Below are 15572 nucleotides of genomic sequence, written 5' to 3'. Positions count from 1 at the left end.
TTAGCGTGTTGTAAGGTGTGTACTGCTGTCTGGGGATGATGCTGAGTCAGCGCGTTCTTCAAAGCTTTGGCTTTGTCTTTTTCTTTGTTGCGGTGCAGTACGCACACGGAGACCTGAGCTATGCCGTACAGGAGGAGCTCAAGCGCGGATCCGTTATTGGAAATATCGCTCAAGATCTCGGACTGGAGGTGGGCCGACTGTCTGCTCGCAAAGCTCGGGTTGACATGGAAGGAAACGAAAGACAATATTGCGGGATTAATCTTCGAAGCGGAGATTTAATCGTTGCGGAACGAATTGACCGAGAGGAGCATTGTGGAGAGAAGCCTTCGTGTGTTCTTAAATTCGACTTGCTATTAGAGAATCCACTGGAGTTACACCGGTTGTCCTTGCAGGTGCAGGACATAAACGACAATGCACCAGTTTTTCAGAAAGATATTATAAAGCTTGAAATTACAGAGTCAACTGCCAAAGGAGCTCGGTATCGTATTAATGCAGCAGACGATGCTGATATAGGCAAGAACTCTGTTGAAAGCTACATTTTGCAACAAAACCCCCACTTTGTGTTCAATATACAGACGACTAGTGCCGGTAGAAAATATGGTGAGTTGGTTTTAGATAAGGAGTTAGACCGAGAGGAGCAGCAGGAAATGAGATTATTGCTCACAGCTGTGGATGGTGGTTCTCCTCAGAGATCCGGGACTGTAGTCATACACGTCATTGTACTTGATGCTAATGATAACGCCCCGGTTTTTACTGAGGCCGTTTATACAGCCACGTTACCGGAAAACTCAGCTGTTAAGACCCCAGTTATCACTGTTAGTGCATCAGACGCAGACGAAGGTTTAAACGGAGAGGTTTCATATGAATTTAGTCGTTTGTCTGATAAATCACGGAAGCTTTTTTCAGTTGATGAGAAAACTGGAGAAATCAGTGTAACAGGACAGATAGATTATGAAGAGGGATCAAAGTATGAAATGTTTGTTGAAGCCAAAGATGGTTATGGTGTCTCTTCGGAAGCCAAAGTCATTATTGATATCACTGATGTAAATGATAATGCCCCAGTTGTATATCTGAAATCACTGACCAATCCCATACGAGAGAACGTGTCACCTGGTACAGAGGTGGGCATCATTAACGTGCAGGACAGAGACTCTGAGACTAACGGACAGGTCCACTGCTCCATTCAGGGACACGCCCCTTTTAAGTTGGTTCCTTCTATTAAAAACTATTATTCTCTGGTGACCACAGGACAACTGGACCGTGAACTAGTGTCTGATTACAACATTACCATCACTGCCACTGACGAGGGCTCTCCACCTCTGTCCTCCTCTAAAACTGTTCACTTATCTGTAGCAGACATCAACGACAACCCACCTGTGTTTGAGGAACAGTCCTACAGCGCATATGTGACTGAGAATAACAAACCTGGCTCCACTTTATGTACCGTTAGTGCTCGAGACCCCGACTGGAGACAAAACGGTACAGTGGTTTATTCTCTGTTACCTGGTGAGGTGAACGGTGCCCCGGTGTCCTCCTATCTATCTGTTAACGGAGACACGGGGGTGATCCACGCTGTGAGGTCGTTTGATTATGAACAGTTCAGGAGTTTTAAAGTCCACGTGACGGCCAGAGACAACGGTTCTCCTCCGCTCAGCAGCAACGTGACCGTCAGTGTCTTCATATCGGATGTGAATGACAACTCTCCTCAGATACTGTACCCCGCCCCGGAGGGCAACTCCTTCATGACCGAGCTGGTCCCCAAAGCTGCACACGGAGGCTCTCTGGTGTCCAAAGTGATAGCGGTGGACGCGGACTCCGGACAGAACGCCTGGCTGTCCTATCATATAGTCAAATCCACCGATCCGGGACTTTTCACTATCGGTCTCCACAGCGGAGAGATCAGGACACAGCGGGACATTTCTGAGTCTGACAGCATGAAACAGAACCTCATTGTGTCAGTGAAAGATAACGGACAGCCCTCTCTCTCTGCCACCTGTTCCATGTATTTACTGATTTCTGATAACTTGGCTGAGGTGCCAGAACTGAAGGATATTTCTTACGACGAGAAGAACTCCAAGCTGACCTCTTATCTGATCATCGCGCTGGTGTCTGTGTCCACCTTTTTTCTGACCTTCATCATCATCATCCTCGGTGTGAGGTTTTGTCGCAGGAGAAAGCCCAGACTGTTGTTTGATGGAGCAGTTGCCATCCCCAGCGCTTATCTCCCTCCTAATTATGCAGATCTTGACGGAACAGGAACTTTACGCAGCGCTTACAACTATGACGCCTACCTGACAACAGGCTCTAGAACCAGTGACTTTAAGTTTGTGTCATCTTACAACGACAACACGCTTCCTGCTGACCAGACTCTGAGGAAAAGTCCATCAGACTTTGCTGATGCGTTTGGAGATTGTGATGATTCTCCTGAGGTAGGGTGACATTCCTACTTAACTTGTAATAAACCAAGCCAACATTTTGAAGCCACTCATTTCTCAAAGGAAGTTTTCCTGTGCAGCTTTACTAGCTCTCATCCAACCATCTCACCCTACACACTCAAACACAGACAAACACCGTTAACTTAAGCACACACACTATCATTTAATATGTCCATACTGTTACTTCTGGAATGTTTTTCAATAATTTCTTAGTTTCTTTCAGTCCTTTTATCTATGTTGAAGCATGGATGCTCTATTTATCTTCCAATGAGGGTAACCTGTTTGAATAACAAGCTGACTCCTCTGTCCTTGGTGCTGAACCCTGTTTGATACTATGATGCATTTTAAGTGATAGTTTACCTCTGAGTCTTGCATTGTTGTCATATGCCTATTTGCTGAATTGTCTTTCAGTAATTTTTTTTTACATATTTCGCCAAGATTTTGATATTTCTCTTGAATGAATGCTTTGCTGCTTTAATCCCAGAAAATGCCTCTTTTGCATGTATCCGCACTAGTTGTGTATAACTTTAAACAGATAATGGGACTTGATATTGGAGCAGTAAGGATGAGTTAACATTTAGCCTTTGTATTTATTCAAGTTTGCTAGTGCAGTCTTGCTTTTCTCAATTGGTTTTCCGTATGTGATACAATTGAGGATAGTGTTTGTGAAGAATGCATCCTCACCAGAAATAATATGACATTAATTATTTCACATTAAGTTTCAGCCTTTCATAGCAGTTAGACTCACGTTTTTGTTGTTTTCTTTTTGATGCAATTTCATATTAATGCCCTTTGTCCTTTGTAGATACCATATACAGTATATTGTTGTCCGTGCTTTCTTACCCACAATCCTTTGCTCAGCAAATATAGGAGCAAGACGGTCAAAGTGTAAGGTTCCACGCTATGTGGAAGTAGTATGTTCCAATTAAATGCACACTGCATGCAGCAGTACTATGCAAGTCCATGAGTGCAATTTAAAAGTATGATATGGAAAACAGCTATAGCACTTTATTTTTTATTTTCATGTCATAGTTCTTCGGAAATGTAGATTCTTACTGAGAGAGAGCGTTACAATATGTTCATGTTTATAATTTTCATTGATCATAAAATGTCCAATTTCATAATATCCTTAATAAATATTAGTTTGAAGATTATCCTAAAATAATCAAGCACATTTTTGTGATATGTTAGAGTCATTATTCCTGTCTATCTCCTTAATAGGCAAAGAGAAAAATCCTACTTTTTGTTGTCATACCTAAACTAACACTCATGGTGTCAGTGTGTACCAGCAAACGAGAAGGAACGGTCAACCTCCACCCTCCTGCCTCGACAAATGCAAAGCCTGACTCTCCTGTTGTTCTGCAGTTAGCACAAACTGCTTCGTGTAGGGCAGCAATCTGACGAATTTTGTAGTTTGGAAGAAATCAGGAATTTTTCAGTGATATAATTTTTACCTATAGTAGTGTGTATGTGGTTTTTCTCGCAGTAAAAATGGACTACAGCAGGTTTGCGCTGATCTCGGGCCTTGCTTTTATTTCTCTTGTTTTTCACCCCGTCTATGGAGACCTGAGCTACTCCATCCCGGAGGAGATGAAACGAGGATCTATTATTGGAAATATCGCCAAGGATCTGGGACTTGATTTGGGGAGATTGTCTGCTCGCAAGGCTCGTATCGATACCGAGGACACTGGTGTTAAGTACTGCGGTGTAAATCTCAACACCGGAGACTTGATCGTACAAGAAAGGATTGACCGAGAAGGGCTTTGTGGGAAAAAGGCATCGTGTGTTCTCAAACAGGAACTCGTACTGGAGAACCCATTAGAGCTTCATCGTATTAGTATCCGCGTTCAAGATATTAATGATAATTCACCGCAGTTTAAAGAGGAGTCACTCAAAATAGAAATTCAGGAATCAGCAGTGAAGGGTGCAGGCTTTCTCTTGGATGAAGCGCACGATGGAGACATCGGGGAGAATGCTGTTCAGGGCTATTCACTCCAGCAGAATGATCATTTTAAACTAAATGTGAAGACGAAAGGCGGTGGACGCAAATATGGTGAATTAATCTTAGACAAAGAGTTGGACAGAGAAGACAAAAAAGAGATAATGTTATTGCTTACCGCATTCGATGGAGGCTCTCCTCGGAGATCAGGCACTGTAGTCATCCACGTCACTGTACTGGATGCTAATGATAATGTACCAGTGTTTAGCCAGACCCTTTATAAAGCCAGTCTGCCTGAAAACTCTCCTCTGGATACGTTGGTGATCACAGTGAGTGCTACTGATGCAGACGAGGGGATGTACGGTGAAGTTACTTATGGATTTGATCATGTATCCGATGAAAACCAAGTTTTCTCTCTAAACCCCCAAACTGGAGAAGTTAAAGTAGCTGAATCTATTGATTATGAAAAAGAATCGTCATATGAAATTCAGATTAGCGCAAAAGATGGCCTTGGATTAGCGTCATATGCGACGTTAATAATTGAAATTACGGATACAAATGACAACGCACCGGTTGTATATCTTAAATCACTAACCAATCCCATACCAGAGAACGTGTCACCTGGTACAGAGGTAGGCATCATTAACGTGCAGGACAGAGACTCTGAGACTAACGGACAGGTCCGCTGCTCCATTCAGGGACACGCCCCTTTTAAATTGGTTCCTTCTATTAAAAACTATTATTCTCTGGTGACCACAGGACAACTGGACCGTGAACTAGTGTCTGATTACAACATTACCATCACTGCCACTGACGAGGGCTCTCCACCTCTGTCCATCTCTAAAACTGTTCACTTATCTGTAGCAGACATCAACGACAACCCACCTGTGTTTGAGGAACAGTCCTACAGCGCATATGTGACTGAGAATAACAAACCTGGCTCCACTTTATGTTCCGTTAGTGCTCGAGACCCCGACTGGAGACAAAACGGTACAGTGGTTTATTCTCTGTTACCTGGTGAGGTGAACGGTGCCCCGGTGTCCTCCTATCTATCTGTTAACGGAGACACGGGGGTGATCCACGCTGTGAGGTCGTTTGATTATGAACAGTTCAGGAGTTTTAAAGTCCACGTGACGGCCAGAGACAACGGTTCTCCTCCGCTCAGCAGCAACGTGACCGTCAGTGTCTTCATATCGGATGTGAATGACAAATCTCCTCAGATACTGTACCCCGCCCCGGAGGGCAACTCCTTCATGACCGAGCTGGTCCCCAAAGCTGCACACGGAGGCTCTCTGGTGTCCAAAGTGATAGCGGTGGACGCGGACTCCGGACAGAACGCCTGGCTGTCCTATCATATAGTCAAATCCACCGATCCGGGACTTTTCACTATCGGTCTCCACAGCGGAGAGATCAGGACACAGCGGGACATTTCTGAGTCTGACAGCATGAAACAGAACCTCATTGTGTCAGTGAAAGATAACGGACAGCCCTCTCTCTCTGCCACCTGTTCCATGTATTTACTGATTTCTGATAACTTGGCTGAGGTGCCAGAACTGAAGGATATTTCTTACGATGAGAAGAACTCCAAGCTGACCTCTTATCTGATCATCGCGCTGGTGTCTGTGTCCACCTTTTTTCTGACCTTCATCATCATCATCCTCGGTGTGAGGTTTTGTCGCAGGAGAAAGCCCAGACTGTTGTTTGATGGAGCAGTTGCCATCCCCAGCGCTTATCTCCCTCCTAATTACGCAGATGTTGACGGAACAGGAACTTTACGCAGCGCTTACAACTATGACGCCTACCTGACAACAGGCTCTAGAACCAGTGACTTTAAGTTCGTGTCATCTTACAATGACAACACGCTGCCTGCTGACCAGACTCTGAGGAAAAGTCCATCTGACTTTGCTGATGCGTTTGGTGACCCAGATGAGTCCCCAGAGGTAGGCCTCAAACAATTCTGGATCTAACATTTAACTTTGCTTGTGGCCTTCCAGTTGTCATGTACTATAATTTGTCTTGTATATAAGGATCTTGTGATCTGTTAGGTCTCAAGCAGTCATATGCCCTTGCTATGTGGTATTTGTTTTGGCATGAGCATATCTAGGACATGACATGAAAAGGATCACCATTCCTCTTGTTTTCTTTTGTATTTTTTTCCAACAATATAACCTGAAACCATTGCTTTGTTGTGACAATGCAATGTTTGAGTATTATTTAACACCGGCTCTTTACAAACTCTGGTTCATATGATTTTGTAATAAATCTTACCGTCCAGGTATTTATAATACTTTGCAGGACAATTGACTCCTGTGCATCTAGGAGCATTTCCTGTCTATGAATGTCTAATTTAGTGTGTATCCTACTGCACAATCATATATAGTCGTTGACGCAATGCGTGCAGCATGCATTTAGTTTTTTATTAAAAGATGTGATTTTTAGGCCTTTTTGAAACATGATGATAGAATACTTACCATCTACATATAAGCAAATCTATTTTTACTGTATGTTGGTAATCTGTGATCACAATCTGCATATTGTGGTTATCCAAATGCTTTTGTTTTTGCCATTATTTTTAATTTCAACCCAGCAAATATTAAAGTAGAAGTAATCAGAGTTTGCATTTGTATTTGTGGTAGTTTTGTGAAACGGAAGTTGACCAAACATGACTTGTTCAGCCCCACATCAATTTAATTTCACACGACTGTTGGAATTGTGACATTGTCAGTTTGGATGATGTTTTAGATATTATTCGATGAAAAACTAAACTGCTTGTTCATAAATGAAGTTATTGAGCCCCTCAGACAGCCCCACACATTCCTATTGGATTTCATAGTTAAAAGTATCTGTTGTTAAACACTGAATGATGCACAGAGAAAATAAAATAGCCTCCTATTATATAAAGAATACTTGTGGAAATCAGATGCAAGTCCTTTTGTAGGCCTCCTGATGTTTAACACTGAAGCATGTTTTTGCCGTTGTAACTTTGGAAATGTTGTAAAACATCCTATCAGAATTATATTTCATGTTCAGTGGTCAGTCTGCATTATTCATACTTTAAAACAGAAATATAAAATGAGGGAAAGCGTTGTGTCTACACCTCACTGTTTAAACGCTGTCCATGGTGCTGAATTGAGTTTTCTCTTTATGCGTCTATTACACCAACTCTTCGCAGTAAAATACTCTCATTTCACGGCCTAATGTTCACTGAAGACCTTTCAGTGTTGATCATGACAGCAACTGTGTAACGTATCCAGATATCTTAGTTGTTCATTTGCAATATTCCAAACTAACTCAGTGCGTCGCTGCTCACTCGCAGATGTGAGGAGGTTCATATCTCCACCCACTGCAAACGGAGTAACGCAAGCATTAAAGTCGGAGCTGCCATTGTTGTAGGAGCGGCGCTGTTAAATTTATCATTACATCGGAATTTTATCAGCTATACCGTCATTTGCGTGTGCGTATCTTCTTTCGGGAGAAGCAATGGACCAAATAGGAAAAGCGTTTTTAAGTTTTTTCTGCGGCTTTGTTGTCTTCGTCCACATCACCACTGCAGACCTCAGCTATTCTGTTCCGGAGGAGATGAGACCCGGATCCATTGTTGGAAATATCGCCAAGGACCTCGGGCTGGAAGTAGGGACGTTGTTCACTCGTAAAGCCCGTATTGATACTGAGGACAGCTACCAGCACTACTGCGATATTGATCAAAAAACAGGAAATTTCATCATAAGGGAAAGGATCAATAGAGAGGAGCTGTGTCCGGACAAGGTTTCGTGTGTGCTTAAATTCGAATTGGTCCTAGAGAGCCCGTTGGAGCTGCACCGCATTGCACTGCTCATCCAGGATGTAAACGACAACTCACCCGTGTTTCCAAAGGATATAATTAAACTCGAAATAGGAGAATCTGCTGTCAAAGGAGCTCGATATCGCGTTAACGAAGCACATGACGCGGACATCGGACAAAATACGGTGAAACAATACAGTTTACAAAAGAATGAGCATTTCGTTTTATCTGTTCGAGACGATGCTGATGGATCTAAGAACATTGACTTGGTGTTAGACAAAGAGCTAGACCGTGAAAAGGAACACGATTTAAATTTCATGATGATCGCCGTAGATGGTGGCAATCCACAGCGAACAGGAACAACCAATATAGTCGTGAGTGTGTTGGACGCTAATGATAACGCCCCGGTCTTTGACCAAGCCATCTATAAAGCCACTCTACCTGAAAACTCTTTACTTGATACTGTAGTCGTCACTGTAAGTGCAGCTGATGCAGACGAGGGAATCAATGGAGAAGTGACATATGAGTTTAGCCGCATCTCAGAAAGGGCTAAACATGTTTTCTCACTGAACAGTAAAACCGGAGAGATAAAAGTCATCGGACCACTTGATTTTGAGAGTAATTCAAAATACGAAATGCGCATCGATGCCAAAGACGGTTATGGACTTTCATCTGATTCCAAAGTGATGATTGACGTCACTGATGTAAATGATAACGCCCCAGTGATATATCTGAAATCACTGACCAATCCCATACCTGAGAACGTGTCACCTGGTACAGAGGTGGGCATCGTTAACGTGCAGGACAGAGACTCTGAGACTAACGGACAGGTCCGCTGCTCCATTCAGGGAAACGCCCCTTTTAAGTTGGTTCCTTCTATTAAAAACTATTATTCTCTGGTGACCACAGGACAACTGGACCGTGAACTAGTGTCTGATTACAACATTACCATCACTGCCACTGACGAGGGCTCTCCACCTCTGTCCTCCTCTAAAACTGTTCACTTATCTGTAGCAGACATCAACGACAACCCACCTGTGTTTGAGGAACAGTCCTACAGCGCATATGTGACTGAGAATAACAAACCTGGCTCCACTTTATGTTCCGTTAGTGCTCGAGACCCCGACTGGAGACAAAACGGAACAGTGGTTTATTCTCTGTTACCTGGTGAGGTGAACGGTGCCCCGGTGTCCTCCTATCTATCTGTTAACGGAGACACGGGGGTGATCCACGCTGTGAGGTCGTTTGATTATGAACAGTTCAGGAGTTTTAAAGTCCACGTGACGGCCAGAGACAACGGTTCTCCTCCGCTCAGCAGCAACGTGACCGTCAGTGTCTTCATATCGGATGTGAATGACAACTCTCCTCAGATACTGTACCCCGCCCCGGAGGGCAACTCCTTCATGACCGAGCTGGTCCCCAAAGCTGCACACGGAGGCTCTCTGGTGTCCAAAGTGATAGCGGTGGACGCGGACTCCGGACAGAACGCCTGGCTGTCCTATCATATAGTCAAATCCACCGATCCGGGACTTTTCACTATCGGTCTCCACAGCGGAGAGATCAGGACACAGCGGGACATTTCTGAGTCTGACAGCATGAAACAGAACCTCATTGTGTCAGTGAAAGATAACGGACAGCCCTCTCTCTCTGCCACCTGTTCCATGTATTTACTGATTTCTGATAACTTGGCTGAGGTGCCAGAACTGAAGGATATTTCTTACGATGAGAAGAACTCCAAGCTGACCTCTTATCTGATCATCGCGCTGGTGTCTGTGTCCACCTTTTTTCTGACCTTCATCATCATCATCCTCGGTGTGAGGTTTTGTCGCAGGAGAAAGCCCAGACTGTTGTTTGATGGAGCAGTTGCCATCCCCAGCGCTTATCTCCCTCCTAATTACGCAGATGTTGACGGAACAGGAACTTTACGCAGCGCTTACAACTATGACGCCTACCTGACAACAGGCTCTAGAACCAGTGACTTTAAGTTTGTGTCATCTTATAATGACAACACGCTGCCTGCTGACCAGACTCTGAGGAAAAGTCCGTCAGACTTTGCTGATGCGTTTGGGGACTGTGATGCTTCCCCTGAGGTAAGAGCATCAAACGTTTGACACATCATTTCCAACTTAAATCAGTGAAACGTGTTGGGTATTTTGTGCTCACTACAGTGGTCCTTGGTTGTTTTTTTTCGACCTGTCTTAGATATTTTGTTTTTTGGACACACATCAAGAGAATATTGATTTCTAATTAATTGGCACATTTATTCCTGTCATTAATGCTCACAAACGTTTAGTCATTGCCACAATGTCCATAGGGAACACAGTCAGTCAAATATGCCTCATTAATTGTTGAAACTGTTGAATTGCTGACAACTTCTTTGGTGTTCTCTCAGTCTCCGTTGTTATTGAGGGTAAAATTTATCAGATGTACTCTTTCCATAGAACATAAACCATGCTTTTTAAATTATATTATGGTGTTTACTGTTAGGTATCTCCATTACCATCCATCATACATGTTGGAAATCTCCTTCCTTCTTTCTCTACCATACAACCACATGTTCTCAAGATTTGAAGAGTCTTTTCTTTGTATATTGTCGATGATATCATCTTAATTACTGTCCCAGGTCATCTGCATTATAACCATAATGATTAATTTGCTGTTTTTTGTGATATTTGATTTTCTTAATCATTATCAGTTGCCTTTTGCAATGAAATCCAGCTCTTTGCCTAACTTGTTTAATTTTGCATTTACTGAATAACCTGTGCAACAATGTAGAAAATTTTTGAGGAAAGTGATTTGAATCCTGCAATTATTCAAACACTGTTCTTTTTGTCCTTAATAGCTTGTGTGTCTCCCCTCGTTTCTCTCTACACAGTATATTGAGATATCAGTGTAATATCATTACCATAAGTCATGCCATACATTATTTAAACAAGGCATTTGTTTCTATTTCGGTATTTTAGATAATTTGGCATAGACTGTTGTCTTTCTCACTGTATACAAATATCAATTTATTTTACAAATCAGTTTTCGTGGGTTGATGGCACACTGTTTCAAGACATTTAAAGCACAAAAACATGTGTTCCATGATGCAAGCTAAAAGTCATACTCAACTTGACGACAAGGATGTAAAGGATCAGTTCATTTGTATTTCCGTGTTGTAAAAAGCTTTGCTTATTAGGAGGTGCCCTTGTGAAAGAATGCTGGTGTTTTATGCGTGGCCTTTATGTTTGATGCTCTTCACACGTCCTAAGGTGTTGCAGTATATCATTACCGCTGTAAAGGGATTTGCTCATGCTGCTTTCATAATTGTACTGCTTGTACATATTCGCTGCGAGTGGATGTAATTTTGAGAGGAGACTCGCGATGTCGCTATGCACCAGCTGTAATAGTTGGACTGTGGACATCCACCCACTATTCTCGATGCACAATGTAACTCACCGTGCTGTAGTTGATCGTCCAGTGAGGCAGAGACGTGGCATTGGACTGTGCTGATTTGGGTTTATATCCTTTCTTTCTTTGTTTTTCCGTGTTTCTGCACACTGACTACGAAACGTCGACTGTTTCAAATCGACGTCATGGTGGCTGCCACTGCGCTCGCATTACGAAGCTGCGGCGTTACCGTATTGCTCTTTTCATTGTGTTTTGCAAATGGAGATGTAAGCTATTCGTTTCCGGAGGAGATGAGACGCGGATCCGTGATCGGAAATATCGCGAAAGACTTGGGCCTTGAAACGAGCCGGCTATCCGCGCGAAAGGCCCGCATTGATACCGATGGGAGCGACAAACGTTATTGTGACTTCAACCTCCGAAACGGGGATCTGACGGTTATCGAGAGGATTGACAGAGAGGGCCTTTGCGGAGACAAAGCATCCTGCGTTTTAAAACAAGAAATCATGCTAGAGAATCCATTAGAATTGCATCGAATTAGTCTGCATGTCCAGGACATAAATGATAACTCGCCGCAATTTAATAATGATCTGATCCATATAGATATTAGTGAATCTGCGGCCAAAGGCGCTCGATTCCCAATAGAAGAAGCACATGATGCGGATATAGGAAAGTATTCAGTCCAGACGTACAACCTCCAAAGCAATGAGAATTTCATTCTTGGCGTTGGAACTAATTCTGTGGAACTTGTCCTCAACAAAGAGCTTGACCGCGAAAAATTAAAGGAAATCAATCTACTTCTTAAAGCTCTGGATGGAGGTTCTCCTCAGAGATCAGGTACTGTAGTCATTCACGTCACTGTACTGGATGCTAATGATAATGTACCCGTCTTTAGTCAGGCCGTTTACAAAGCCAGTCTGCCTGAAAACTCTCCACTAGATACTGTCGTGCTGACAGTGAGCGCCATCGATGCAGACGAGGGACTAAATGGAGACGTTACATATGGTTTTGGGCACATTTCCGAAGATATTAAGGCAATGTTTACCATAGATCACAGGACAGGTGATATACAATTGACTACCACTGTTGATTTTGAAACGGCGTCATCGTTTGAATTGCGAGTCACAGCAAAAGATGGTTTGGGATTAACCTCCTATGCCAAGGTAATCATAGATGTCACCGATGTAAATGACAACGCCCCGGTTGTATATCTTAAATCACTGACCAATCCGATACCCGAGAACGTGTCACCTGGTACAGAGGTGGGCATCATTAACGTGCAGGACAGAGACTCTGAGCGCAACAGACAGGTCCGCTGCTCCATTCAGGGAAACGCCCCTTTTAAGTTGGTTCCTTCTATTAAAAACTACTATTCTCTGGTGACCACAGGACAACTGGACCGTGAACTAGTGTCTGATTACAACATTACCATCACTGCCACTGACGAGGGCTCTCCACCTCTGTCCTCCTCTAAAACTGTCCACTTATCTGTAGCAGACATCAACGACAACCCACCTGTGTTTGAGGAACAGTCCTACAGCGCATATGTGACTGAGAATAACAAACCTGGCTCCACTTTATGTTCCGTTAGTGCTCGAGACCCCGACTGGAGACAAAACGGTACCGTGGTTTATTCTCTGTTACCCGGTGAGGTGAACGGTGCCCCGGTGTCCTCCTATCTATCTGTTAACGGAGACACGGGGGTGATCCACGCTGTGAGGTCGTTTGATTATGAACAGTTCAGGAGTTTTAAAGTCCACGTGACGGCCAGAGACAACGGTTCTCCTCCGCTCAGCAGCAACGTGACCGTCAGTGTCTTCATATCGGATGTGAATGACAACTCTCCTCAGATACTGTACCCCGCCCCGGAGGGCAACTCCTTCATGACCGAGCTGGTCCCCAAAGCTGCACACGGAGGCTCTCTGGTGTCCAAAGTGATAGCGGTGGACGCGGACTCCGGACAGAACGCCTGGCTGTCCTATCATATAGTCAAATCCACCGATCCGGGACTTTTCACTATCGGTCTCCACAGCGGAGAGATCAGGACACAGCGGGACATTTCTGAGTCTGACAGCATGAAACAGAACCTCATTGTGTCAGTGAAAGATAACGGACAGCCCTCTCTCTCTGCCACCTGTTCCATGTATTTACTGATTTCTGATAACTTGGCTGAGGTGCCAGAACTGAAGGATATTTCTTACGATGAGAAGAACTCCAAGCTGACCTCTTATCTGATCATCGCGCTGGTGTCGGTGTCCACCTTTTTTCTGACCTTCATCATCATCATCCTCGGTGTGAGGTTTTGTCGCAGGAGAAAGCCCAGACTGTTGTTTGATGGAGCAGTGGCCATCCCCAGCGCTTATCTCCCTCCTAATTACGCAGATGTTGACGGAACAGGAACTTTACGTAGCGCTTACAACTATGACGCCTACCTGACAACAGGCTCTAGAACCAGTGACTTTAAGTTCGTGTCATCTTACAATGACAACACGCTGCCTGCTGACCAGACTCTGAGGAAAAGTCCATCAGACTTTGCTGAGGCGTTTGGGGACTGTGATGATTCTCCTGAGGTAGGAGCTGGTACCACCATCATTTGGTCCTCTTTTAACTGACGTATTCAGTCAATGTGGGACAACGTAACACACGTATGGTATTAAGTGGAAATCGCAACATAATCAACAACTGTCTTTTGGACATTTGTTTCAAGTAAAAGTGATTTTAAACGTAGATGCATTGCTATTTGATATCATGTGTATAGCCTATTATATTATGTAAATGTATCCCTAACTTGAGCGTCACATTGTGTCTTTGAGCACGTGAAATATCTAAGTGGGTTGTCTCTTTAGTTTCAGCTTCAGGGATCACTTTCTCAAGGTTGTTGGTTGCTGGACTTTGTCATTCATATTTTTTGTTTGTTTTGCAAGAATTTAACAAACCTATTTCTACAGACAAATATTCATCGCTTATGGGCGAGGACGTTCTTGATATTTCCGTTGAAACATCAAGGGCTGTCCACCTGATTATCTTTTCCCCCTCCTGTATAATTCATTCCTTGGTATATAACTTTATATTGTCCTTTCTAACATTTACTCAGCACAGATGTATTTGTCTTTGTAGGCAAGATTGAATAGAGCTGCATCTCCTTGTGTCTCTGTCCTTGGTGCTGAACCTTGCGTTTGGTCCGTTGTTGCGTTTTACATAATACTTACATCCGTGTCATATTGTACCACTTAAAAATACAAAGTGCTATGCTATGTTGGAATTGTCTTTATATAACGTATATGTTCCACTGTTTAATTAAGGTAGAACAGCATGGGTTTAGATGAATAAAACAGGAAAAATCATCAAGTGAAATGAGACATATTTATGTTGTGACTCAGTTAAGTGTTATTTTTTATTAAAAGTGTTTCTCTGTTACCACGAATTATATCCCTTCTAACGTTTTCTTTATTAGCTATATTCATACCTTGGCCTACTTTTCAGTGCTTTCACAACAAGGAGCATCATTTTAAGTTGAAGATGTTCAGCAATTTTTGGAAGATGTTGAGTGATTCATTCAGTATTACCTTTGACATTTGCCGTCGCACGTGCTTTGACCCGTTCAATATTATTGTATTTAGAGAAATTTATTTTTTGGGGTATTTGAATGGCATTTAACCACATAATTAAAACAACAAGCCAGGACACAGACGGTGGAATTTGTTAATTTACTAAAGTTTCCAATATTATTTACATCACTAATCGTGGAACAGCAGTCATTAAACAGTTGTCATGTTGTCTTACTATTATCAGTAGGGGATGTTTAAAGCGGGTCATTTGAGGAGGATTCAGGTTCTTGTTTCCAAACTCTGATAACGTGAAGAAGCAGCAGCTCACGTTACGTAAAAATTAAAAAAACAATACTATTAAACTGTTTGATACGTTTTATATAATTGCATTTTATTTAAACATTAACAATACAGTTGTCGGATAGTGTTTCAAACATAAATTGCGATATTTCATTTGCACTCACGGTGTCACTATAGAC

The 15572-nt window shown here is 43.0% G+C and overlaps 1 protein-coding gene and 3 pseudogenes across 7 annotated transcripts in view; all 4 read left to right on the top strand.

The window, feature by feature from the left end:
* The window catches only part of LOC311013232 (protocadherin gamma-C5-like), a gene marked incomplete at its 5' end in the record, with an annotated part of 293577 nt that overhangs the window by 45534 nt on the left and 232471 nt on the right, over positions 1–15572 (top strand). The gene's annotated exons all lie outside the window — the stretch shown is intronic.
* Positions 36–2438, top strand: LOC311013247 (protocadherin gamma-A12 pseudogene; annotated as a pseudogene). Its single transcript has one exon. The product of its transcript is annotated as a protocadherin gamma-A12 pseudogene (transcript).
* On the top strand, positions 3927–10266 carry LOC311013323 (protocadherin beta-15 pseudogene; annotated as a pseudogene). The gene is made up of 2 exons: positions 3927–4272; positions 8174–10266. The product of its transcript is annotated as a protocadherin beta-15 pseudogene (transcript).
* Positions 11839–14676, top strand: LOC311013322 (protocadherin gamma-A12 pseudogene; annotated as a pseudogene). Its single transcript has 2 exons — positions 11839–14125; positions 14663–14676. The product of its transcript is annotated as a protocadherin gamma-A12 pseudogene (transcript).

This window comes from Eutrigla gurnardus, assembly GCF_963514095.1.
Source record: "Eutrigla gurnardus genome assembly, chromosome: 5".
Taxonomy (NCBI): Eukaryota; Metazoa; Chordata; class Actinopteri; order Perciformes; family Triglidae; genus Eutrigla; species Eutrigla gurnardus.
Note: the sequence above shows the minus strand (reverse complement) of the source record. Positions and strands in the feature narration are given on the sequence as shown.